This window comes from Stegodyphus dumicola, chromosome 3 (assembly GCF_044657685.1).
Source record: "Stegodyphus dumicola isolate Sdum_Otavi_A_Nest chromosome 3, ASM4465768v1".
NCBI classification, from domain to species: Eukaryota; Metazoa; Arthropoda; class Arachnida; order Araneae; family Eresidae; genus Stegodyphus; species Stegodyphus dumicola.
This window is the reverse complement of record NC_140770.1, coordinates 261,070,994-261,098,588: the sequence shown is the minus strand read 5'-3', so window position 1 is coordinate 261,098,588 and position 27,595 is coordinate 261,070,994. Positions and strand designations below refer to the sequence as shown.

Genomic DNA, 27,595 nt, shown 5'->3' with positions numbered 1-27,595 from the left:
AAGATATGACCAACGCTAAATTAATAGAAAGAATTTAGTCCATTTAAGCCGAAAGACCTGTAATAAACTTAATACAATTGAGTTGGGTATCTCTTTAAATTTAGATTACTTGTTAAGAACAGAACTAAGCGAGATCCTTACTCATCAAAAAATATTCCCCGACACTCTGATATTTAAAATCAAAATCAAAATTAAAAACAAACATTATGCATTTTTTAATATTAAAATTCAAAATCAAAATTTATATAATATTTTAAATTAAAGTTTAATAGAAAATAATTATTTATATATTTTAAGAACAATATCATTAGTGAAATTAAAATGAACTTACTTATCTGCAAAATTTAAAACGATATGGATGGAAATGTACTCAGTGCAGGAATGTAAGAGGATTGTCGTAAAAGGTGTTTTTCTCTATTTTAGATAGGTTAAATTTAAATTGGGGAGAAAAATCTTACTTTAAATTTAAAAGTTTCTTAGAGATAATATATTTAATGTAGGCATCCATTACCCACATACCCACACACATGCTATATATATATATATATATATATATATATATGTAGTGATTCCAAATGCGTCTTCTTAAGATAGAAAACATCTGGAAACTGTGAGAAGAAATGAATTTAGGGGCAGATTACCAAATTTAGAATATTAATTTTGAGCTCGCCATTTATTTTTTGAAACAGCTATCATATTTTGTTATATCTTATATATATATAAGGTTAAAAGAATATTCTTAGTGCTTCCGCTAAAAAGTAGCTTTGATACTGTGGTTCCGGTGAAAAAATTTTAATATAAGTAAAATAAAGTGCAATGAAAAGTGTAAACAGTAAATAAACAATATTATCACTAGAATATTTACAAATAAAATTCAGATCTAATTGTAAGTAATATGTTGATAAAAGTAAGCAAACTTTAAACAATAGAAAACGAAGTGGGACATAAGATTTAAGCAAAAATGCAAAAACAAAAAAGCGGTGAATGGTAAATTAGCCCAATTAGAATCCCATTACTGACTCTTCAGGAGTAATTCATAATGATTTTCGAATCCAGCTAATTTCATATCGCGTTTCGTCGAAACAGACAATTGGAAGTGTACACGAAAATCTTTTTGAATAGTTACTGAAAACAATTAATCAAAAACTTTAGTCTCAATTATCTCCCGACATGTCCGATTGAAAAAAAACGTTAATGGTGTACCAAAAAACTATACATAATGGCTTTCTTAGGCAAAAGCACAAAATAAAATAAAATAAATAGCGATTTGCTATTAGTCAAAAACACAAGATTTTTAGGGAGGACCTACTAGCTCATAGAGATTACTTTGTGAACGAAGTTAAAAAACAAAAATTAAAATTAAAATAAAAAGCGAAGAAGAGAATTTAAAAGAATTTAATGGATCTCTCTATGACCAAAAAAGTTCTTGACCCATAAAGGTCGTTTTTAGTTTGTTCTCCTTTTTTTAATTATATATATATATATATATATATATATAAAGAGAAAGAAAGAGAATTATACATCATTTTATGTTATGCCTTAAGCAATCACTACGTTGTGTGAAGTGTAAGAAAATCTAATGACTTAATTTAAAAGGATAGATTCAAAATATTATGACACATTTAAGAATGGATTTGGAAAAGTGATTAAATGATTTTCATTATATAAAACTTTGTAAAATAGACCAGTTTATAAGCATGTATTCATTTAAAAGACCACAACGCTAAAAAATATTGGCTGCAAAAGTGACGCAAATTAAAGTTTGAAAACTTGCATATTTGATAATTTAATGTACGCCAAGTGTTATTAGAACGTTCACTTTCTTGATCAAAAATTTCTTTAAAAATATTTTCTCAAATGTTTTTTAGGAAAAGAATAGCTTATGTGATTACTATATAGCATATAACGAATTTTAGGTCTCGTTTACGTAATGTATAGAATCAGCTGTAATTTTGCTTAAGCTAGAGTTAAGTTCAAGGTTGGCAGTGCTTTCTCATTAGAAGAAATTATCTGTGCCTGCGAATTAGAACAAATACTCTTTATGTTTGCTGATCAGATGACTGTGGAATCACGAAGGATGTTAGAAGAAAATTTTCGCGCATTCTGCAGGTGTTTAAATTTCTTTCTTTTTTTAACATGCTTAGGGAAATATATTTCTAACAAGGAAAATTTGCTAAACTTGAACTCTCTTCTATTTAAAAAATATTTACCTATGTATATATATATATATATATATGTATGTATGTATGTATATTCGGAACCTTCTCTTCCAGAAAAATACATAACAGAAAATCGAAGGTGCTAATAATAAATAGTTAAGTAATTACAAATTATTAGCATAAGGAAATATAGAGATGCAAGACTAGCTGGCGATTTATCAAAGTTTCATAAAGAATTTATATGAATGCCTAGCTGATAAACTTATAAGGTATTTCTCCTGCCTTCCTAGCATGCCTTTGGGGTGTAGTGGCTCTGCATGCTGGACCGGTATTCCAGAGGTCCGTCGTTAGATTCCCGGCGAAGGCGATTGCTCATTTTTCATCTTGACTGCTTCCAAAAATACCTAATGTCTCTACAGTGGCGCCTGAACTAAAAGCGTGTTTGTTGGATGATTACTCTCCTCACCCAGGATTTGGCGATTGGGTCCCCTAAAAGCCCCAGTCGCCCTCTAAAAGGGGGGTATATAAGATATTTCTTCCACCTTCTTGGCACGCCTTCGTGGTGTGGTGGTCTGCACGCTCAGCGTGTAATTGAGAGGTCCGCGGTTCGATTCCCGACGAAGGCGTTGCTAATTTTTCATCTTTCCTGCTTTCAAAAAATAACCTAATGTCTCTACAAACTTAAGTATGAAATTAGAAGATAAGTAGATGGGCTCGTGCAATTTATTCATCCATAATTATTTATTATGCTTTCCAGCAGAAACGAAATGTTAAGGTACGTCTTTTTACTAAAACTCAGTTAAACTCTAGAGAGATCACGCTTGGTAACCTAAAGCTTTCGCATTGCTACTCTTGAAATTGAATATATATGTATCTTTATAGCATCGAGAGGATTAAAGAGTATGTGTTCTGACAAATACGAGTATAATGCATTGCACAGTTTTTCTCACTTTTTGGAGGAAATGGCAAGTGTGCCTTCACTTATGTCCATCACTATATTCTAATATAAACTTCACAAATCGGTTGAATCATCTCAAGTTTACCGGAGAACAGAGTTTTTGAAGATAACTGTTTCATTCGTTTTCCATCTGGCTAGCTAAATAACTGGTTAGAAATTACGAGGATACGACATTTCATACATTATCGCTAACAACTGCACTGAAAGCTTATTTCTCTCTGCATATTATTACATTTATGTTTTAGTCTTTAAATGTTAACGCATGTACAAAAATTCCGAACTTATTATATTTTATTTTTTATTCATATTTTTAATGGCCAGGAGCTTTATTTAATACCCATTATTCCTGAACCACCACAAAAGCCTGAAATGGGTGGCCATTTCATTATGGAAGCAACTAATAGGGGCTATCGTTGCCTCCTATCAAGGGACGGACATTTACAACCATGCCTTCTCCAGGATTCGAACCTGGGTCTATCGCTGCGCAGTCAGGTTCAGTAATCGTTATACCGGCTGGGAGGCATAATATTTTATTTGAATGCATTAAAAGGAAAAATAATTCTGTTGGCTATTACCCACTTAAATAAGCAGAGATAAGACAAAAGTAAAAGTGAGAGCTGTTTATAATAAGGAGTTTTAAATCAAATTCTCAAAGATACATTTGCGTAAATTCATTGTAATTAGTCTTTTGCATGGCATTTCTATGCGTTCTTTTACTGATGCAAAGAATATATTAACATAAAAAGTTTCTCAATTTAGACATTTTATTCTGTACAATAGGAGAAAAGTAATACTAGTGCTGATACTAAGAAGAAGGGATAAGAAAACGGTTGCATCTGAATATAGGAAAATAATTATATATGAACAGAAATGAAACAGGTGATATAACTTCAGCCTCAAAAGCCAGACTTCCAGAAATTTCATGCAGTATAGAATAAGATTGTGAGAAGAACTGTAAAGGCTCATTACCTGATTAGATACAAACTGATCTATGGCGACTTGAAAATCGACCCTATAGTGGACCACCTTGTAGAGACATTAGGATATTTTTGGAAGCAGGAAGCTGAAAAATGAGCAAACGCCTTCGCCAGGAATCGAACCATGGACCTCTGGAATACCGGCCCAACTTGCAGAACCACTACACCACGAAAGCACGAGAAGGAAAGCGTGAGAAATTTCTTATAATATTACTAACCTTAATAAGCGTTTTTCAAAACTGGATTTAGTTGTGATGCTGCAAAGTTTTCAAAATTTCTTACTTACCAAATCATTCTAGATTATAATTTGAACAGAGTAATTGCTGTTCACATGCTTAGAGACCACAACTACGCATCTTAGCTTTGTCTGCCAAAGTTTTCTTGTTTTTGTACGCGGCGTCACTTTTGTCTGTCGCTGCTTTACTTCTGACTAGCACATATGCAGTACAGGAGGACAATAGTCTTCGCACTTTTACCTTAGATTCTTGATCGAACTCGGAGTTTCACCAGCCACCTCAACAAAATCATGTGCCTTCAGAGACTTAATTTTCTTACCTAGCTTATTATGGTCCACTCTGTGGACACATAAGCAACTTCATAATCCGAATCTGTTACATTACTATTCATCAAATGGTTTAGGTTCACTTTCAATTTTTTTTTTTTTTTTTTTTTTTTTTTTTAATTTCTCTCTGACTTAAAAATCTGATTGAAAGTTATCTTAAAATCAAACAGTTGCTAAAACTGCTGGCTGTTTGCAGCTCGGAGAAATCACGGGTGTAAATTGTCTGTTATCAGATTGTTTCAGCTTCTTTCTTGGGAATTAATTCCATTATAAGCATGACTCAAGCACCCATATTTTCGATCTATAAGGGTTTTTTCTTCCTAATTTTACCAAGATATGAGGAAGAGAATTTCTTTATGAAAGCAGTCAGGGAAAGGAAATGAGTCAAAAACCCCAATATAAAATTGAAAACGCGTGGTCTATCTCTATCCTTCAACCCTGGAACAATATCGGCAGCTTTCTGGACAAAGTCTTCTAGATAGGGCGTCATCGTTTCCTACTGACGATCCTTTGCCATGACTGATAGTTAAGTCAAATTCCTGAATTCTCTTTATCTATCTGGTTATTTGGACTTCAGGATTCTTGAAATTGAATAACCTGGCCAACGATGCATGATCTGTGCAGGAATTTTCTGCCGTAGAGGTAATGGTGGAAATGTTCTAAAGTGTTAACTGTGGTCAGGGACTCTTTTCTGGTCACACAGTAATCTCTCTCCGGTTTAGACAATTACTTGATTCAGTATGCCAGAACACGTTCTTGATTTTCAACCAAGAAATTTTTCAATTAATGGATATTTTTGGAGAATATCCAATCTGTGACTGCATTTCTTTTCCTGGATCCGTTCGCACACCTTCGGCAGAGGTGACATATCAGAGGTATGTCACTTCCGGTCTGAAAAATTTATATTTGACAAGATTATCTACCTTCAATTTATCGTACTGATTTCACAATGCCTCCCATTTTTTTGGCCCACATTCACCTATTTTTTAACGGACTTGACGGCCCTTTTCATGTCTTTCTGAATGCAGCTAAAGTTGTCATCAGCTGTCTTAGTTACTCATCCATCCTTCTTGTTACCACCATTTAAAACTTTTTCTGACACAAAAAATGCTGCGTAAGAACGGGTTCGTAATTGACTGAATGCATACGGAGCCGATAATAGCTAGATAAAATTTATTCCCCCAAAAGAAATACTTTTCAATTCTGGAACTTTCCACAAAAGTACTCGTACAATTCTTCTAAATATGACATAGCACAATCAGTATTTACCACTTGAATTTACTTAGAATGTTAAACACAACGCAATGCGAAGTGCACATAAAGCCTGAAGTTCAAACGAAAGTCTCTCAAAACTTCGACATCAACTCCGAACTAAAATCTGAGAGCTCATGCTCTCTCCAGTTTTATATAGTTTTTTTCCACGGCTGCAGTTGAATTTCCAGTACCTTCTATTTTTCGAAATTATTGAAAGGCTTAAAGTTACAATTAAGGTCTGGACATGGTTGCTGTTACATATAAGGGAAATTACAGTTATTCAGTTACCTAAACAGTTACAGTTACATAGGAACCGAACACAAATTTCACCTAGTAGTAATCAAGTTTGGCGACTTTTGGGGATTTATCGCCAAATTTGAGGACAAAAATTAGTTGCTAAAATAATCGCCAGCCTTGCGATATCGCGCCAGTTTTGTGAGATAGTTATTCACCTCAATGTTTATAATGTTTGTCCCTGTAATTTTAAGTTTCTGGCGGAGCTTCAAATTTCTTGACGCCGTTCATTATGCAAAAACTCTTAACTTTATTTATTTATTATTTTATGGGTTTATATTCAATGCGCTTTCAAGTTATCGAAGTGAGAATCACCTGTTTCAAAATTCCTAAAGTATTCAATAAAGGTATGATAAGACTCACTGAACAATCAGTCTAATATCATAAATCGTCAATAATTTGTTAAATTTAACTAATTATTTATGATTGTTCTTAAATATTAAAGAATAAGTTTCTATCGCAATAGTTACGTTCCTTTTTCTATACAAAAATGTCTTTCTTATTCGCTTTGCATTTTATTTTTTCATAAAAATTTATCCGAATCGTATTAATTAAATTGTTTAATTATGTAGACCTATTTATTATATATAAAATTAAATCATTATAGATATATAATGATAATATAATATATATATATTAAATTATTTAATTATATATATATAATTAAATAATTTAATCAATACAATTCGGATAATTGTTTTTGGAAAAATAAAATGCTAAAAGCGAGTCAGAAAAAAAAAAATTCTATCGAAAAACGAAAAGTAACTATGGCAATAAAAACATTTTATTTAATACTTAAAAGCAACCATAAATAAGTAGTTAAATTTAACTTAATTATTGACAATTTATATATATATATATGTGTGTGTGTGTATATAAATACTATATATATATATATACCTACATATGCATATGTATATATATGTAAGAACTTTAATACTACTTGATTTACCAAGAAATGAAGGGGATAATATATCTATTTTCCAGGAAGACGCATTTAGTCTCGTCTTCGAATGCCAGAAAATCGCCATTAAAACAATGAAACCATTTAGAGGAGCAACTTGAAGTTATGCTTTTTTGCAACTTGATGAGGGGTTTCAAAATGCTGTTTATAACAGAGTAGCGATTTATTCACGGTTCATCAGAGGAACTGATATTGATTAAGAGCTGGAAGAAGCAGGTCTTTACGAAAATACAAGCAATTCATTTGATCTGAGATATCTGTATACTAGACATCTAATCCGACTAGCTAATAAGCGAATATGTGGTCCTAAAATAATTATGAACGTAACAGAAAAATCTTTTCGACGCGAAAAATCAAATGTAGCAGATTTCTTCCACAATACTAGATATTTGGCTAGTTATATGAATAAATTAGTAAAGCTAAAAAAGGTTGCCTCTTAATTAGCATTTTTGTTATATGTTTTGTATGTAGGTTAGCGGAGTTAGTGTTGTATGGCAATTAGTGTTCTTTTTAGTGTTGTAAGACAATTAGTGTTCAGAACTATTAGGATACTATTGAGTTTCGGAGAGATAGATCTGTTGTTGTTTTTGTGTTATATTATTTTGGGGTAGGTTATTTTTCTGGCTAAAGTGCAGAACCGCCCACTTATTTGTTTGGGTGCTACTTTTGCATTTTTTTGAAAAATGATTTTATTATATATGATTATTTAAATAATTTTAATTCTATGCGTGGTGTAATCAGATCCCTGATTGGTTACAAAATATTTGTGCATTCACGAGCTGTAATCAGCTCTCTGATTGGTTATTGAACATTTCTGCATTACCCCGCCATTTAAAAATTTTATTATTCATCTCTTCGAATTCCTTAGATTTCATAGGGAACGGATATGTCCCTTTAAAAGATTAATGTTGTTATTGTTAAGTACCAAGAATTATTGGTATGGGAATCAAAAAATTGTCGTTTGAGACCTTATTTTGGCCAACTTGGCGTTCCGATTCAAAGATTTATTTATAAATTGTTACAAGAGTCAGAGGAAATTTATTTTAAATTTGAGGAAAACTCGCTAATTGCTACTTCATTGAAGTCCGTGAAATGTGGATCACAGATGAAGATCGTTAAAAAAACCGATTCTGAGGACGGCCGTATATGGCATTGTGGTTCACGGTGGAAGAAATAATCGCTGTAACGGTAAAAAAAGTTTTAGACATTCATCCCTTTTTACAGGCAGTAAACTTCTAATTGCTGTCCGAACGGGCTGGCTGCATGGGTGTTTTTGTGGTTTTCCCCATGTGTAACGTGTATACGAGCCAGTTTCCCTTAGAAAGTCCTCAATGAAGGCATCCCTCCCCTTAGGCAGATAGCCCTAGAGTGCTTTGCCATAATTAAATACACACACACACACACTCTAATTGCTGTCATTTTAGCTGTAGTGTACGAAGCGTTCTTATTTACTTATTTTAAAGTATTTGAATTTAAGTAATAATAATTCTTTTAAACGTTGGTATGATGGTTTTTAAACGGTAGTATGATAGTTTTTAATTCGATATTCAATTTAAGTAATATTTTAATCCCATTAAACGCTTGCGCAAAGTTTTTATAGCGGTGTTTTTATTCTAGTTCATTGCTATATGAAAGTAATAATTTAAATCTACTCTAGTATTTTATACTCGTAGTAAATCTATTTATTTACATTTGCTGCCATCTTAAGAAACAACGTTTTCAACAAAAATTTAATCCATTATTTTTAACAATATTTATTTATTTTTAAGTTTCGAATACTTTACTATGGGCAAAATACGTAAAAACAGCGTTTTTTAAGATGGCTGACGATTGTTAAAACAGCGCCAACAATTGCGCCAAAGTAAATCGGCAAAAATCCGTGCAATCATCTACCAAAGTAGCACCTTCGTTTGGCGCTTTTCACAAGAGTAAGAAGTGGATTTGTGTCAATTTTCTTTGACCTTTTTAAGCGAAAATAGGTCGATGTGGAAATAGATAAAGTCAAGGGAGTGCACAATGCTATTTTTGTGCAATTCTGGGATGTTTCTTAAGTGAAAATGGGTCGATGTGTCCATGGATACCGAGTATGTGCAATTCTTAAAAACGCGCCAAGCAATGGGCGATTCCGCAATTTCCCCTTTTTTTCTTTAATTTTCCATAATGGGTGAGTTTATGAGTAAATCTACTAAAGCTGGCCCATTTAAGTTAGCGGAGGAGTTTGATACAAATGTGTTTCAGGCATATAGAGTAAGAGAAATTAGGCAGGCTATTCTAAATGCCGAGGACTATGAAGATGGGTTCTACTTTGGTAGACGTTTGCAAGGATTTTGCCGATTTTTTTTGGCGAGCGATACGACTTATATTAAACCCATTGCCGGACAAGTTATTTATGGTAACCGATACTGTGTTGTCATTTTCTTTAAAAAATAATGCGTTTTTATGCATAAATTCCGTGTTTTAAATATTTTTTATAGCTTTTAAATATTAAAAATCAAATTAATTTTGCACTTTTATCTGAAATAAAAATTTTATTGTTTATGATATTTTATATAATTTTATGTTGTGGATAATGTAATCAATGACGTCACCTTACTTTAAAAGTAATTGGTTTTAATATCTATAAATTTAATCTAATGTTTTAAACATTATTTATGGCTGTTAAATATTAAAATACAAGTTAATTTTGCATTTTTTTGAAAAATTATTTTATTATAAATGATTATTTAAATAATTTGAATTCTATGCGTGATGTAATCAGCTCCCTGATCGGTTACTGAATATTTGTGCATTACCGCGCCATTTTAAAATTTTATTATTCATCTCTTCGAATACCTTAGATTTCATAGCGAACGGATTTGTCATTTTCAAAGATCAATGTTGTTATTAATAAGTACTAAGAATTATTGGTATCGGAATAAAAAAAAATGACTTTTGAGACATTATTTTGGCAAACCTGGCTTTCGTAATCAAAGATTTATTTATAAACTGTTACAAGGGTTAGAGAAAATTTATTTTAAATTCTTGGAGGCAACCTCGCTAATTGTTTCATAATTGAACAGCGAGAAATTTGGATCATAGATGAAGATCGTTAAAAGAGCCGATTCTGAGGACGGCCGTATATGGTATTGTGATCACGGTGGAAGAAATAATCGCGGTAAAGGGTAAAAAAAGAATTAGAAATTCCTCCTTTTTTACCGACACTAAATATCTAATTGCTGTTGTTTTAGCTCTAGTGTATGAAACGTTCTTATTTACTTATTTTATTTTAAAGTATTTGAATGTAAATAGTATTTTAATTCTTTTAAACGTTGGTATGATGGTTTTTAATTCGATTTTCAATTTAAGTAATATTTTAGTCCAATTAGACATTGGCGCAATGTTTTTATTCTATTTCTTTGCTATATGAAAATAATAATTTAACCTTATACTCGCAGTAAATATATTTATTTACATTTGTCTGCCATCTTAAAAAACAACGTTTTCAACAAAAAATTAATCCATTTTTTAACGATAGTTTTGTTTTTAAAGTTCCGAATACTTTACTATGCGTATAATACGTAAAAACAGCGTTTTTGAAGATGGCTGATGATTGTAAGAGCTGCGCAAACAATTGCTCCAAAGTAAATCGCCAAAAATCTGTGCAACAACCGTCTACCAAAGTAGCACCTGAAGAAGAAGCGGCGAAAGAATACACGGCAAGAATTTGGGCTGCGGCTGAGCAGAAAAAGCAGAATAAATAGCCGAACAGGAGAGAGCAGAATGGGAATGTAAACAAAAGGGAGAAGAACGCGAAAGAGCAGAGCGGGAATGTGAACGAGAGAGAGCGGAACGGGAACGCGAGCGAGTTTTTGAATTGGAAAAGTTAAAATTGATGAATGTGGTTGAGACTAATAGCCTAGCTTCCATGGTTTCGACAGTTGAACAATATAGAGAAAAAAGGGTTAATTTGAAAGATCTAGTACCGCGTTTTGAACCGAGTAATATAGGTATTTCATTATTCTTTATACTATTTGAGAAACAAGCTCAAAAAGAGAATGTTAAGGAGATTAATTGGGTCTCGCAATTAATTTCTTTATTACCTCACGATTAAGCTCAGTTACTAGTGAAAGAAACAGCGAATAAAGATGATGATTATCAGTGTGTTAAGAAATTACTTATGCATAGATTCAAGCTTAGTTCTTGGGCACTAATACAAAATTTGAGGAACATTCTAGAAAAAACGGAATGTTATGGTTGGATTTAGTGTATGAATTGAGAGTGTATTTAGATAATTGGCTGGATTAAGTGGAAGTTCAAGATTTTGAAAGTCTTAAGGATCTTATGCTCACCGAGCAAATTAAGCGGCGAGTCCGTCTATAAATAAGAGAGCACTACTTGGACAATTGGGAAGAATTTAAGACAGCTTCTGTTTTAGCAGAGAAATGCGACAGTTATGAGGCATTGAGAAGAGATACGAGGAAATTAGAACAGAAGCAGGGTTGAAGAAACCATTTGAGAAAGATAGAGAGCGGTATGTAAATTCCAATGGTTATAATCAGAAAAGTAGTGGTCATCAAAGAATGAAATCAGAAGAGCATAGAAAAGTGGATGCTCCTAAAATAAAGCAAGTTTTCAATGAAGCATGGTTCGAGAAAAAGCGGAAATAAGGTGTTACCAATGTGGAAAGGACGAACATATCCGACCTAACTGTCCATCGTTGGAAAAGTATAAGACTAATCTGGTGAATAATCTAGGAACGGAGAGTTTAGGAAAATGCTTTGAGCCGTATTTCAAGAAAACTGCTGATTATACTGGTATTGCTTCTTTCGTAAATCAGTTTGAAGATCCTAAGAATACTCCACCTCCACTGCGCATTGAAACAAGAGAAGAAAGACACGAAAGAAAACGAAAAGAAAAAGCTGAAGAGGTAGCTTACAAATTAGAGCAAGATATAGCATTATGGATCCCTGCCGCTAATCCTGCTGCTACAACTGATCCCTACAAAACATTATTTGTTGCTCGAAGTAAATTGTGACACTTCTGAATCAAAACTTAAAAGAGAATTTGAAATTTATGGACATATAAAAAAGATTGCAATTGTTCATGATAAAAATACGGGGAAGCAAAGAGAATATGCGTTTATTGAGTATGAAAGTGACAAGGACATGAATTCTGCTTACAAACATGCTGATGGCCAAAACATTGATGGAAGACGAGTCCTTGTTGATGTGGAAAGAGGAAGAACTGTGAAAGGCTGGTTACCAAGGAGATTAGGCGGTGGATTGTGTGGAACCAGAAGAGGTGGACCGGAAGTGAATGTCACGCATTCCGGGAGGGAAGAACCACGATTAGAAGAACGCTATTTAGATAGAGAGAGACCAGAAAGACCAGAGTGTCGCATTCGTATCAGAAGTCGTGAAAGGAGGAGGAGGAGTAGCAGTCGTGAGCGTCATCGTGCAGAAAGACATAAAAGAGATAGATCTCGTGATCGGGTTCGAGATAAGGAAACGGGACCGGTGTTTGAAAAAGTAGAGGCTAATGCGGATGTTGTTGGAGATGCAGTATCAGAACAGTAAAGAACGGCGTAGAAGTAGGAGCCGTGACAGAGATCGTAAAAGGCGTCGCAGACGAATTCGAGACAGAGATCGTAAACGGCGTGACTATGACAGAGATCGAGAGAGTAGGAGAGAATGTGGTGGACGTGATCAAGATGAAAGAAACAAAAAATATCCTGTAGTACCACCTGAAACGAGTCAGGATGTATTCAATAATAGTGAATACAATGTAAGGTAAAAATTAGTGAAAATTGGTGAAAATGATTTTTGTAGTGTTTTGGAGTTTTATTTTTCTAGATTTAAAATTTAAATATTTTTGTTGTATTTGTGCGTTTATTTTACCTAGAAATAAGCGCAGAGTAATGTAACTGGCTTCTCTATTATCACTTAAATGGTTACGACTTGTGTTTTGAAAGCAGTAAAAAGTATTTAGAATTTTTCCTTCCATAATCAAGAAAAATTCTTTTATGAGGGGAGGAGTTGTGATAAGGTCGCATAAAGGAAGAAGTAACTGAAGATTAATAATGGACATGGATGTCTCGAGAGCATAAGATGAATATCATTATTATTTAACTTCCGAATACGTTTTCAATAGTTGTTAAGTTGAATTAATTGTTTTGAAAATAATATTAAGACATTGGCTCTCGCACGTAAAATGTTGAAATATTTGAATGATTTTGAAAAAAAAGGAAGATATAGTAGGTGTTTCTCTTGTTGACTGTATGTAGAATTTTATTTTGGGCGTTCAATAAAATTTTCATGCGGTGTTCCATCATTAGAGTTTTCATTGGAGTTCAACACCACACCGTTGGAGCATTAACACCACACAATCAAAGAGACGTGGTTTACCATCAACATGAATCTCACCCGTGGGGTTCATACAGCAAAAGTCTCTAGGGATAAGGAATTGCTTCTGATGCCTTATTAAAACATAAACAGAAGTACCCAGTTACAAAGTGCATATGAGAAGCAAACATCAACTTGGCTTTTATAAAACGAGCGTCTTAATGCTAATGCTGCTTAATTAAAAAAAAAAAAAAAAAAAAAAGATTCTGGCTGACTGCTAAGTGACGGTTTAGAAGCCAATCAGGCATGGTTCGCCATCATCATGTGTCTTACCCTATAGAGCTCCTACAGTCAAAAAAAAAAAAAAAAAAAAAAAAAAACTTTGGCATAAGTAAATTCTTCTGATGCTATACTGAAAGCATAAGCAGAAACAGACAGCTGTAAAGTGATATATGAGAAATAAACATGAACTTAGCAATAATTTGGCATCAATTTGGCTTTTGCCAAACGAGCCTCGTTATCATAACGAAGTAAACTTTTTTATCGTAAGCATTGCTGAAAACCCTGATTTTTCCCGTCCTATTGAGTTTCGTTAACAAGTTTTAACTCAGTTGAAAACATAGAAAGATCTCTCTTCTCTTGCATTACTTACAGGCATAGTGAAGTAAAATCTTAACAATATTTCTGTGTTATTTATTATTAATTATGAATATGGATTATGAATCGTATTATAAATATAAAAATATGTAATTTTAGTTTTTTATGAAATGGAACATATGGCTACGGTTTTGTGAATACTGTTTTCTCACCATTAAATAATTTGTGTTAAGTAATCGTTTGTTATTCAAGAGTAGTATCAAATACAATGTTTATTCGTTTGTACATTCCGAACACTTTTGTGTTAGAGGGGATGTCTTCATTTTTTCCCTTAATAATAAATTTTTCTTAATTTTTTCTTTAAAAGAAATTGCATTACTTTATTTCTATAATTTTATAAGCGGGTAATATTCAAACATTATGATGGAGTTTTTACTCTGTAAGAAAATAGTTTAGGAACGGTTTAGTGCAGTTTCCAGCACATTTTTATTAGTTTCGATAGCACTCACTCAACATTATGCATGAAACTTGATTTTAATTGATTTAATTGATTGAACTTTGATTTTAATTATCATTTCTCTTATTGAATTTATCGTAAGTGTTGTTCATTGAAAACTAAATAACCCAAAAAAGGCAGCATTGTAATCTATTCGAGAACGCTAAGCATGGCAATCACACTTTTCTGTAACCTTGACTGATATTTCCTGACTTAAAAAATGTTAAAAGAAACTTTTGGTTATGATATGAGTGCCTCATTATTGAGAATTCTTTAAACGTTTTTCCTAGACATTCCGTTAATATTTTTTGACCCAGATAATTAATTCTACTTATTATTTATTTTATTTTTTAAGATAATTAATTTTTTATTTAATGACCAGATAATTAATTTTTTAAAACAGGGTTCTAGTCTCAGAAAAAGCAAATATATAACGAAATTTGATGTAAGCTAATGAAAACATATATGCTTCTAAAAATTGTATCAGTTTGAGTATGAGCTTCAGTTATTGAGAACATTTCCATAACCAACCATTGCTAAGAATTATAATGCAATTAAAAGACATATGTCTTTTACTAACTAGGCTTTCAATAGTTAACTTTAAAAAAGTTAGACTAAAAGCAAACACTAAAAGTTTCAAAACTTTTAGTCTTTGCATATTCTTTATGCTGGAATATTAATGAGTGTTCAATTATCGTTTAGATACAGATTCATAATTAATTATTAAAGAGCAAAAAATTGTCTTTTAAAACACAGTCAAATAACCCCATTTTAAATAACTGATTCACTGTTAATCTTCAAATTTATCTTAAGCTTAACCATTGAAAATAATGTTAGCTCATGTTAAATTCGTCATTGTACATTTATAAATAGATGTCCTCGTTCTGAAAATACCTTTAAGGATTTCAGCTGAACGCTGTTCAAATAACAAATATTTCTGTGATATGAGAGAATATGTAACCGAATTCTTTAAAATATCGATACGCTTTAAAATTCAGGACACAGTACTTTTTTACATAAGCTGTGCAATAAATAGCAAAGGTCATCTGCTTTAATTTTACTAACTTTAATATTTAATCAGGGAAGTATGTGTTTAGTTTTCGGCATATTTTACATTCTTACCGCTGATATCACTTTTAATGTATATATTACATTCCATCACTGAGTACAATTACATTTCCAGCCATTTTGTTTTAAATTTTGCATATAGAAAAATTTATTTTAATTTCACTCCTGACATTGTTTTTAAAATATATAAATAACTCATTTTCATTAAATTTTAATTTAAAAGATTATATAAATTTTGGTGTTCTTTTGATTTTGACTTTTAATATAAAAATGCATAACTTTTGCTTTTACATTTGATTTTGAGTTTAAATATTAGAGAGTCGGGGAATAAATTTCCATAAGTAAGGATCTCGTTTAATTCTGTCTTAAGAACTTACTGAAATTGAAAAGAATATCTAAATCTTCTTTTTTTGACAGGTGTTGGCTTAAATGGACTGATTTCTTTCTATTAATTGATTGTTGCTCATAACTGATGATCTAACAAAATAATAATTTAGTCCTTAGTTGGAAAAACGAAGAGACACTCTCACTTAATTGTATTTTTGTTAACTGATAGTAGATTGTTTGCTCCGCTTGATAAGTCAATTTATCATTTGCTAAGTTTTCAGTACTTAAAATTTTTACTTTTGAATTTAGTATTTTCGCGGTTCAAGATTTTTCTTTACAGATTTTAAATGGTTTTTACTGCAATAGAACGTTAGGTTATATCAATTTAAAATTTGGTTATTGAAGACGCTGCGATGACATTTCCACTGGAATTCCAACGTACAGGACATGTGTCCTATCGATCTCAATTGTAATGTATTCAGGAGCAGAAATTTGGAAATCTTCATTTTTTTTTTTCAAACATGTTGCGGAGGCAATCAATTTGGCACATTAATTGTGCCTATACCAAGATTTTACATTTTAGATAAATTTGCAATAAGAAAGAAAGAGCAGCAGACAGACAGCAGTGTAGTTAGGCTAAAGGGTGAAAAGCAAGTACGTAATGTTCAGAATGAAATTTTAAGTCAAACTGAGTTAGTTTTGGTTCTCAAAGCATTTTGATTGGATAGTTAATATTGCTGTAAAATTATTATTGGCAGCTTGGGTTTTAGTTCAATTTGCATCACCAGAATTACGTAAGAGTCCTATGACATATATTTTTCTCGAAATGACGCAGTGCAAGTAGATGTTGCTATTTATAATTATTTATAATATATATATATACAATTCTTTTGGCATTTACGTATTAATGCAACCACTTTGGAAGAAGTCGCCGAATTTTCAGAATGTTCCAAACTCTGGCAACCGTGCCCATGACCGTTCTTCCGGCAACCATGCTCATAGCATGGTTGCTTTCAGTCAAGCAAAGCCTCCATTTTCGTATGCATTGCTTTTTGTTGTATTCCATGTTCGAGCGATTTTTATGAACAAATCGTGATAATTTTTGCCTTAAATTTAATATATGAGCTTGGGGAATTTTTAGTACTGGAAGAAATTGCGGTAAAATTTATTCAGGAATTTCGCCGAAAATTTTCTAATGTGAACAAAGAAATGCGTTTCCTAGATAGCCGCTGTTGCCCAGGGCTGCGTGGAATCGAGTCTCTAAAATTTTCTGATTTCGTTTTTTTTTAAAGCGGAAACACATCGCCATGCACTTCCCGCGAAGAATAGTGCTAATAAATTACAGAAAGATCTGAAGAAGAATATCGAATTTCACTACACATCTAAATTATCTAAATTATTATAAAGATTATTTAAATTTCACTTCACAGATTATATTCAGTCGAGCTACTTGCTGTGTCCAATCTTTCTCTCTAAATACACTACTGGCCATTAAAATTGCATCACCATGAAAGAAAGCAAATAGAAAAAATGTAACATCTGCCACCCATGGCAGCTAAAACGGCCCTTACTCGGTTAGGCATGGAGTTAAACGGGTTTTGAATGACCGAAACGGGAAACTCATTCCATGCTGTTTTATGCACCGCTTTCATCAATCTGGCTGGAAAGGAGTGGCGGGCCAGTCTCTCAGGAACCCATGACCAGATGTTTTCAATGTGTACAGATCTGGAGAACTTGTAGGCCAGGGCAACAATTGAATATCCAGTATATGGAGGAAGTTCAGAACACGACGTGCAACATGTTGTCTTGCATTATCTTGTTAGAAGATAGCGTTTGGCAGGCCTCGAATATAGGGCATAATCGCTGAATGTAACATGTCAGAAATTTGCCGATCTGCGTTCAGATTACCGTCGATACGAAATAGATCCGTGTACCTCATGACTACCCAAACCATCACACGAGGTGCAAGGCCCCTAGGCCGAAATCGAATGCAAGGAGGCGAAGTGCGGTCTTCTTGGCGCCTCCAGTCACGTATACGGCCAATCAGAATTCTCCACGGAGAACGGGGACTTGCCTGAAAAAGACGAAATTGCGCCACTCCTGTATCGAAGTTTGTCGTTCGGCGCACCAAAGTCTCTCTCTATGCTGCATTGTTAAGGGAAGCCAAAGTAATGGTCGTCATGCTGATAGTCCACGCTGCTGCAAACGTCGACGCACCGCATGAGCTTATACTGGGCGTGCTGCAAACATGCCCGTTTCCTGACTGATGGTTCGCGATATGGTTGTACGGTTTTGCAGTTCTGACCTCATAATATGTCTGTCCTCTCGGGAGACATATTATGAGGTCAGGGAGGGCATTGAGACCCGGCATGCTGTTCAGTATGGCTCTCAGCAATCCATTGATTCCATATTCGCATGACGGTGATTGGATGTCGACCACTGCAACGCACGATATCACGGAATGAAAATCCACACTCTCGATATGCAACGATTCTGCCTCTGTTGAATTCCGACACTTGCTGGAAAGCATTTCTTTTTGTTCTTCGAAGCGTAACACGATATTCTAAGCAAACTCAAACTTCACACAGCGCTTTCGAATAAGAAATCCACTACACAATTTTTCTTTTGTGCAGTGCATTTCTCCTTCATGCGTTGTCTAAAAAAGCTGAAATTCTAATTACTTGCATATCCCAACCTCTTCTTCTTTTCATGTAATTTGGACGTTCGTCAGATCATTCCTCCGTGGTGTTGCAATTTTAATGACCAGCAGTGTATAATTTGTGAATATTTCTAAAAATAACGCTCGAAAACCGCCAACTTGCACCCGATAAGTAACTTTTACTTTTTAATCTGTACAAATTCGCCAAGGTGCTCCGAGGTGCTTGCTTTAATTCGTAAGTACCATTATTTTACCTTTAACTCTTCTTTTATAAAATTAGTATTATTCAGTTTTAATTGGTTCATATCATCAGAAAATTTGGATCGTATAGCAACCTCAGAGTCGATAGTTAAAGACTGGTAAAATGTGATGACTTAATCAAGCAGCCTGCTCTTATCTCTTGATGTACTTTTTGTCTGACTGGGAATTGGTTAAAGCAAAACATATGGGAATTTCTCATATATGGAATATATGGAGATCTCGATAAAGGACGTTTGAAGAGAAACTGGATTAAATTAAGGTTATACATTAAGAAAATTAATATGTTGACAACCTGTATTTCAAACCTCGTTTAAAAAAGTTGTTTTAGCGGTTTTATTGACTTATCTTGTTATATGTTGACTCTAAAGTACTTTTTAATTTGAAAATTTTAATTCTGAATTTCATTAAACATTTCTGGATTGAATTTTAATATACTGTATGAAAGTACAGCAATATGTTAGTATGTAAACTATCACAATATAATAAATAAACCTGTAGTTGACTGAACCTATGGACCAATTCAGAAGTGATGATTCAGAGTGATGATTGATCTGATGTGTGAGGGGAGGGTGTAGGAGTCGATCTTCTCTGTGGTGGCCTGAGGTAGGAAATCATTCAATTTTCTGAGTTCACATTCTTCTCAATATCCTCTGGAGTCCTTAGGTTCCCAGTAATAATTCGTGATATCAATGTAATATTATAGAATATCTTCCAATCTGTTATTTTGCTTGAGCGAGCGAAATTATTTTTGTTAACACCGAATCTTGCTAGTACAAGTATGTGATCCGAAGATAGATCCGTAATCACTTCCATAGAGAGGGGAAGATTAAAGTTTGCAGAATTGAAGATTGAAGTCCAATATATCAGGGCATCTGTTGAGGGTGTTTAGACGCTAAGCAGGCTTCTCTGGTGCAAACATATAAATAGGTTTAGTTTCCACGTAATGGTGAATTGCATTCCCATTTGCGTTATTGTGTTTGCATCCTCAGTCAACGTGCTTCGAGTTGAAGATCCCTCCAAAAATTGCGGGGATTTGATTACTGAGATAGCATTGCAGGTCTTCTTCTGCGATGCTGTTGTTAGGGGAATTCTAAATTGCGCATAATTTAACGTTGTCTAGTTTAGAAGTATTTACATTTGTACAAATGATTTCAAAACCTTTTGAATTGTCCGTGGATATAAGTCCAGAGCACAGAGACCGCTTGACATACATAATAAAATCTCCACCATGGTGTCGGAGCCGCTCACATCTGTAGGTGTGATAATTTGCTATTTTCATGTGGTGTCTTGGCGCAGCATGAGTTTTGGTGACTAGTCAAATATCTAAGTCATGCTGGTTAAGAAAGTGATGAAATTCGTGCAGTTTCGTTGTAAGATTTTGGGCGTTCCAAAGCCCAATGCAGATAGAAACAAATGAGATTGAAGTATTCAGGTTGGAGCTGGGAAAGCATGACTGCATTTTTGATGAGGATGAAGTTAACTGAGATGTAATATCCGTTAGCATTGCAATTGAAACAGTGAGAGTTGCGATCACAAACTTCGCTTCTTCATGCTTTGCAGAGCTCTCAGCTAATTCGGATGGCTTTTGCCCTAGGGAAGGCTGAGCACTGTTCCTGATAACACTGAGTAAATCTTATTTCCAGGAAAAGACTGCCTAATTTTGAGAAAGTATACACATCCGCGAAAGGAAGCAGTATGTCCCTGACCGCAGTTGGCACAGGTGGGAGGCTTAGAAGGTAGTTTGGTGCAGGATCGAGATTCATGACTCCCACCGCACTTAACACAGCGTGGTGGTAGGTGGCATTGGGCCTACCTACATGATGAAAATTCTGGCATCTATAGCATAGAGTGGGACCGCGCCGGCCCTGTAATCCTCTACGCTGATGCTTATTCGCATTAAGTATTCTAAATTGCGGAGAGTCCTTGATTTGGGTGATCTAGTTGAGGCCCCTGTAATCCTCTACGCTGATGCGTATTCGCATTAAGTATTCTAGATTGTGTATAGTCCTTCATTTGGCTGATCTGGGAAGAGTAACCAGATAGAGCGGCATATTTTGAATGTCAGGTCCTTGGTGTCTGGTTAGTTTTATCACTCAATTGACTGGGTATCTAAGCTCCGTAAGAGCTTCACCAACTTCAGTAGGTTCGGTATAAGAAGGGATGCTTCTGATAATAATTTTCAGTAGTTTATCATCAGGAAGCATATGGGTGAAATATTTCACTTCCTTAGAATCAAGCTACGACGTAATCTGACGGTGCATATCACTGGAGAAAATTTTAATTTTGAAGTCAAATGACATCTCATCTTAACTCTGAAGTCGAGTTTTGCCTTTTGTGTCATGTCATTCAGTTGCTTCCAGGTTAGGCAAGGATGGAAACCCTGCTTTTCGCCTTTGAAGCTTTTGGTGCTTATCTTCTCGAATTTTGAGAAGAAGGGCTGTCCGTGATGGTTTTAGTATTTTCCTATTCGGTAGTGTCCTCCAAAATTGCAAATTTATTGTAATCTTCCGGGGATGGACTTCTGACACGTTTCCCAGGTGCAGTCAGCGACGAGTCTTGGGTGTTGCTGCTGCTATCCTTGGGATTTGATGTAGGAACGGGGACTTCTTGTTTTAGGCTGTTGCGCATACAGATGAAAGCAGCGAGATTGTTATCTGACATCTCGTCAAGTGAATTTTCCTTTCGCGCTTTTCTTTCAGTAGATGAATCTGAGATTCTATGAAATACAACATCAGTTCGATCGCAGATATGAATTAATTTAGAGAGAAAATGAAGATTGAAGGAAAAGTCTAAGATTTAAAACAAAAAAAAAAAAAAAAATGAGAGCACGACCAGTCGGCCTACTGTGACAGCGACTGAAAATTGAAAAGCAGAGCTGCAGTAGCTAAGCCTTTTTGCATCCACGTGAACCGAGCGAGGAGAATAATTGTCTTTACGCTCTATAGTCGAACCGGTTCTCTAGCAGCGAAGAAAAAACACGTCCTATCAGCTCGAAGGTCTGCAGTCGAATCATTCAAATTGAGGTTCCACTGTAGCAGTAACTAATTTGAGAAAAATCAAGTTTTCTGCCGGCAATCATCAATTGTGTTGCTTGAAGCGATGCAGAGATGAGACTACATAATCTGGTCAGGACATAATTATTATGTAACAGAATACAAAAGGTATTAGTATAAAAGATCATAATAAGTAATTTTCCATGAGCCTTCTGATTGTATTAAATACTCTTTACAAATTTCCATAGAAAATTTCCTCTAGAAAAATAGGTGAGAATAGAACTAAAAATCATAGCAGGGCGGTCACGTGATATGGGTCTCCCTCCCGAGGATTGTCCCTTCGGGATGCTGCTTGGGTGAGGGTGAGATACACAAGAAACACTGTTTACACACTAGGTATATTTTCTAGGGTAACAATATAAAAATCTTGATTAAATATATATAGGGCTATGTACAGAAAAAAGATACGAAGGTGTTCTGCAAAATAAAGTCTATAGAGCCACTAAATCAAAATCTAATCACTTGCGTAAAAACACAATATGAAAGTTCATAAAGAGAAAGGTACTCATGAGTCCTGTAGAGTACTTGAAGTTACACAATAATAGGTTTGGTATAAGGTACAAGTCAAAAGTAAGCAAAATTCGCTTTAGAGATAAACAAATATTGCACAGTAATAGCATCAATGAACAGAAGTAAAGGTATATCTCATTTACTGCAGCAGACACAGTCTGTAAATAGGGAAATATGTAAATTTCTTAATTTCAACGTGAAATTTCACGTGCACGCTTATTTTTCTCGTATTCTGCGACAAAAAGTACTCAGGAAAACAATTTTCTTTTCCCTGAAAGTGAAATTAAGGCATCACAAAAACTAAGAATAAAGTCCGAGGTCACGAGGATGGTAAACCACCCAAGTGCTAGCTTGTATAACAGCTACTTGAAAGTCGAAGTGTAAACAAATGAAGTACATGCGAATTATGACAGAATCAAAAAACTTAAGTTGGGAGATTTTGATTTCCACAGATTGAGAAAGTAGCGAAATGTCTAAGATATCTTCTGTTAAGATATCGTAATGGAAAGTCTTGAAGAATTGCATAAACTCGTCTTCCTTAGCGTCACGAAAAAACTTTTCATTAGCGTTATGCAGTCTTTAATGGTGGGAATCTTTAAATCCTCATGAAGAACTTCGTTTTTAACGAAGTAGTGAGTTCTGGTGATCAGTCGTAGGTACTTATTTTAGACTATCGGTAGTTTATTTAAATCCGCGGGAGTGGCAGCTGCCCTGGCAGGTGAAGCATATGTCATCAGACGCCTAAATTTTGAAATGTAAATTAAACGTTTCTTCTCAAGATCGAATTTGGAGAATTTTCCTAGGACAGGATAAAGGCATTTTAGAATTTTGAGTGCATTTATTCGGATATTGTCGATGTGGTTGGGCCAGGTAAGCCTGTTGTTAATAGTGACTCTGAGGTACTTAGCTTTGGAAAAAATGTGGATTTCTTCATTAAAGAGAACAAACGGATTCTTGATAGCAGTATTTTTCTTCAGTCTTCTGATGATCAGGAGCTGAGATTTCTGAGCATTTATGAGCATTTTCCATATTCCACACCAGTCTTCGATATTAGGAAGTCTTGAAGCTTCTGGATAGCGAGATTTATATTGCTATGCAGACTTCACTGCCAGGGCGGTGACGTCTGCATAGCAGGTCAGAATAAAGTTATTATAACGTTATTATAACGAATTTTAGGGAAATCAGAAGCAAAAAGGATATAGATGATCGGACCAATAAAACTTCCTTGCAAAAATTCCACTTAACATGGGTCGGGGAGACGAGTATCAGTCTTTAACAAACACTTTAAAGTTGCGATTAGTGATGTACGAATAAATCAGCAGAATAATTTCTCTTTAAAAATAAGTTAAAATCGATTAATTTGGCAAGTCCCTCATGCTAGACGCGGTCGAAGGACATTTCGCCACGTCTAACATGAGGATAATCACATTCTGTTTATGATGAAGTGCATACCCAGCGAATTCAGTGAGGCGGACGAGCTGCTTGGGTGTAGATAGTTTATCTCTGAAAGCAAATTGCTCCTTTGGAAGTTGTAAATGAGGATAAATTTTCTTTCGCTCAAAAACCTTACCAAGAATATTAAGAAGTCTGATAGGCCTGTATCCGTCTGCATTTGCATGATTTTTTCCAAGCCTTCGAATAAGAATAACTTTAGCGGTTTTCCAGTGCTGCGGAAAATAAGAAAGGTGAAAGCAGGCGTTAATAAAGCTAGTGATATTGGAGATGAGGTTGTCAAGAAGGTATTTGAGAGCTTTACTTGTAATCCGATCGATACCAAGAGCTTTCGTGAGTTTTAACTTATTAATGATATCTTTAATCTCAGCGGGAGAGGTGATATAGGAGATATTTCGAGCATTAGGCGAGTTTAAGAAATTTCTTACTTTTAAGAATGTATGCTGTTCGAAATCTCTTTTAACAGGCCCTGAATTCGGGGTGAACTGAGTTTCCAGATAAGTTGAAAAGACATTAACTTTATCCTGATTAGATATGGCTATGATATTATTAAAGTGAATAGGTCGATTAACAGAATAAGAAGATTTTAAATTTTTTATCAGAGTCCATAAGTACTGAGAACTGATCATGTACAACAGTACTGAAATGAAGTACAATCATCAGTACTGAGATGTACTGAGATGTACATCTCATCATAGTACTGAGATGAAGCATCTGTTCATTCCAGAATACTTCCTTGAACATTTTTGTCATTTTTGATTGCCGTATTGAGTCTATTAATATTTCTTTTAATATTGGTGTTCCAATTGAGATGGAAGGATTTTCTAAGTCTATTTCTGTATTTCATTTTAGCTCAAATTTTAGGAGGGAGTCTAAGCAGGTTTTCTTTTCTTGTGACAGTCTCGCTTCCTTCTGAGTGGGCAGCCTGTATGGAGGTTTAAGGAATTTACTGCAGAGCCAACACCAGAAGAAGTATGAAGATCATTTAAAGAAATATCTCTGCTTTTAAGGACATCTTCGGACAGGAGCCAGTCAGTCTGTGTCTTGGTAATTCTTGCATCCGATTTATGCCCTCCGAGAGATGCAATGATAGGAATGTGGTCGGAAGAAAGTTCATGTCGATAATTATGGGAATATTGGTAGTAGAAAGGGCGATATACAAATTATCTGCATATTTAGGCCTCCCAGGGCGGTACGTGCACTCATAAGGAGCATACATGATCACAGGATAATAAAAATTGTAATCGTATAGAACTTTGCCATTTTTATTTGGACTTCAGCAGTTCCAGTACCTATGTTTGACATTTAAATCACCGGCCAGCACAGTACGAACATCTGGAGGTAGCAAAGAATCCAGTTGGGCTTCACGTAGTCTGTTATTTTGGGATTATAAGAAGCAGTGAAGTTAATATTCTTGAAAACTGGAAGGTTGACGCACACTAATAGCTTTGCAATTAAAATCAGTAGAGGATTTGATAAGGCACGATTTAAAGCTTCTTTTTACATATATACAAACACCGCCGCCACAATGGCTAGTTCTGTCACACCGGTATAAGAGATAATTAGCTATGGAAAGTCTGTGACATTGTTGAGCATGGGTCTCTGTAATTAATGCGATATCAGTGTCATTTTCGTATAAATAGTCTTGAAGCTCGTTTTCCTTATGCAGAATGCCATTTGCATTCCATACGCCCATTTTCATTCCATACGGTGAATAATATAGGCTTTGCATTAAAAGTGAATTTATTAATTTGTTTCGTTGGGATGTCGTTATTTACAGCGTTGTTCACTGAAGAAAATTGTTGGAAGCGAAGAGGCAGTCCAGATTGTTGGATGAAAGATACGAAGGATTTTAGGTCGTTCAACACTTGTTTAGCCTCTTGAATAGACTCAGGAGCAATTCCTGTAGTGAGGGCATGAGCATAACCTTTATTTGTCATAACACGATCCGGGAAGGGTTTAGGTATGGAAGAGCTTTAGATTTGGGCAATTTCTCATAACCACGAATATTCGCGTTGCGACCGATCCGAAGACAGTTTGTGCACTTTGGCTGTTCACTGTGGTCTTTAGTAAAGTTAAAAGATTGTTGAGACTCTCCACAGCGCACACAACGCGGTTCAGGATTGCAGTGCTTTTGAGCGTGGTGGAACCCTTGACAGAGGTAACACTGCAAGGATCCAGCTTGTTCTCTATATTGTTCGACTGTGATTCTCATACCAAGGATATAATAGATGTGACAAAAATCCTTATTTTGCTCACTGCGGTCAAGTGTGACGAGAAATAATGTCATCAGGATAATCTCACCATCCCTTTCTCTAGTCATCTGGTTTACCCGGACGACGCTATATCCCTTAATTTTAAAATGTTCCAAAATATCCTCAGATTTGAAATAGGCTGAGAGGCTACGAATGACCGCTTTTAGGTACTTAGCTTCAGGCAAGGCGAAGCAATGGAATGAGATTTTTTTTATTGGTCAATAACAATTTGTTTGTAAACAGCTAGATTTTTCGATAGCAGTTTAAAACCTCCTGGGATCATCTGTCCAATATAATCCCGTTCAACATTTAAGTTATATCCTGCAAGGATAGCTTTAACATTGATGAAAGTGCTTTTCGCATCTTTTACAATGATAGGAGGTGTCTTACTACATGAAGAGTTTTCATTAGCTGGAGGTGCCGAGAGGTGTACATCAGGGGCTGTATCCATATTATCCAGGTTGTCAGAAGCGGCCTTCGCAGTTGGCTTAACTGCTGACGAATCAGCGTCGCCGGTTGGGTTTATTTTTCGAATCTGTTTCTTGGTTCTTTTGTCGTATCTCCTCTGGATCCAGAGTCTGAATCACTGGATTCCTCATCAAGAGACTTAAATTTCTTGTTCTTTTCGTTATCAGAGCACGCCGGACTACTTGCCTTACGTGCATTTAATTTTGGCTGGCCAAAGCTTCAGAGAATTATCGTCGCAGGTACGAAATTCAGCTGGGGTGTTAGGCCTGGGGAGGGGAGGTGCACGTTCCAGGAAGATCTCATTTTCATTGAATAATTTTAATTTCCGGAAGAATTGTAGATCCCTGGAGTCCTTTTCGCTAAGAGAACCGTCAGCTTTTTCTGTGCATTGCAGGTTAGTTATCTCTGCACTGATAAATTCAAACATACGCTCCATGGAAAAACAGAAAGAATAAAGCGATAAAATCAGAAAGATTTTACTGGCCGCCTATTGTAACAGATCCAGTACTTCTGATTAATTATAGTAATAGATCAAAATCTCAAACGAAAGGCGAAAGACAAAAACTACAGGAGCAGAATATCGAGCGTCTTGTCTCTCTGCTATCCGAATCACTAATCTAGTTTAAATTGAGGGAGAAAGAAATGCTATTTTACCGAAAGTTTTGGAAGATTATTTTAGTGAGAACCAATGGAGACGAATTCCTAGCCCATCCTTCAGATTGGCTCCCGAAGCCACTTCGCTGCCCTGAAACTCAAATACTCAGGATCACGCTCCAGTCAATGAACCTGCCACCTCATTATGCCTCACTGGATTGGACCCTAAAAATCATGTGACCACTGCGTTCTGTCTAGATGCTCCCGCCACTGCTGACACCACCACGAAGTGTATTCTTCATATTAGCTCATGGTTACCCGCTTCTCCTTTGTCACCACTTCTCAAGTGTCGTTTTGTGGCAGTAAT

At 35.0% G+C, this 27,595-nt stretch overlaps 1 protein-coding gene and 1 pseudogene across 1 annotated transcript in view; both read left to right on the top strand.

Annotated features, from left to right (window-relative positions):
- The window catches only part of LOC146998329 (uncharacterized), a 353,123-nt gene that overhangs the window by 309,994 nt on the left and 15,534 nt on the right, over positions 1-27,595 (top strand). The window lies entirely within an intron of this gene.
- On the top strand, positions 11,790-14,562 carry LOC118196686 (uncharacterized; annotated as a pseudogene).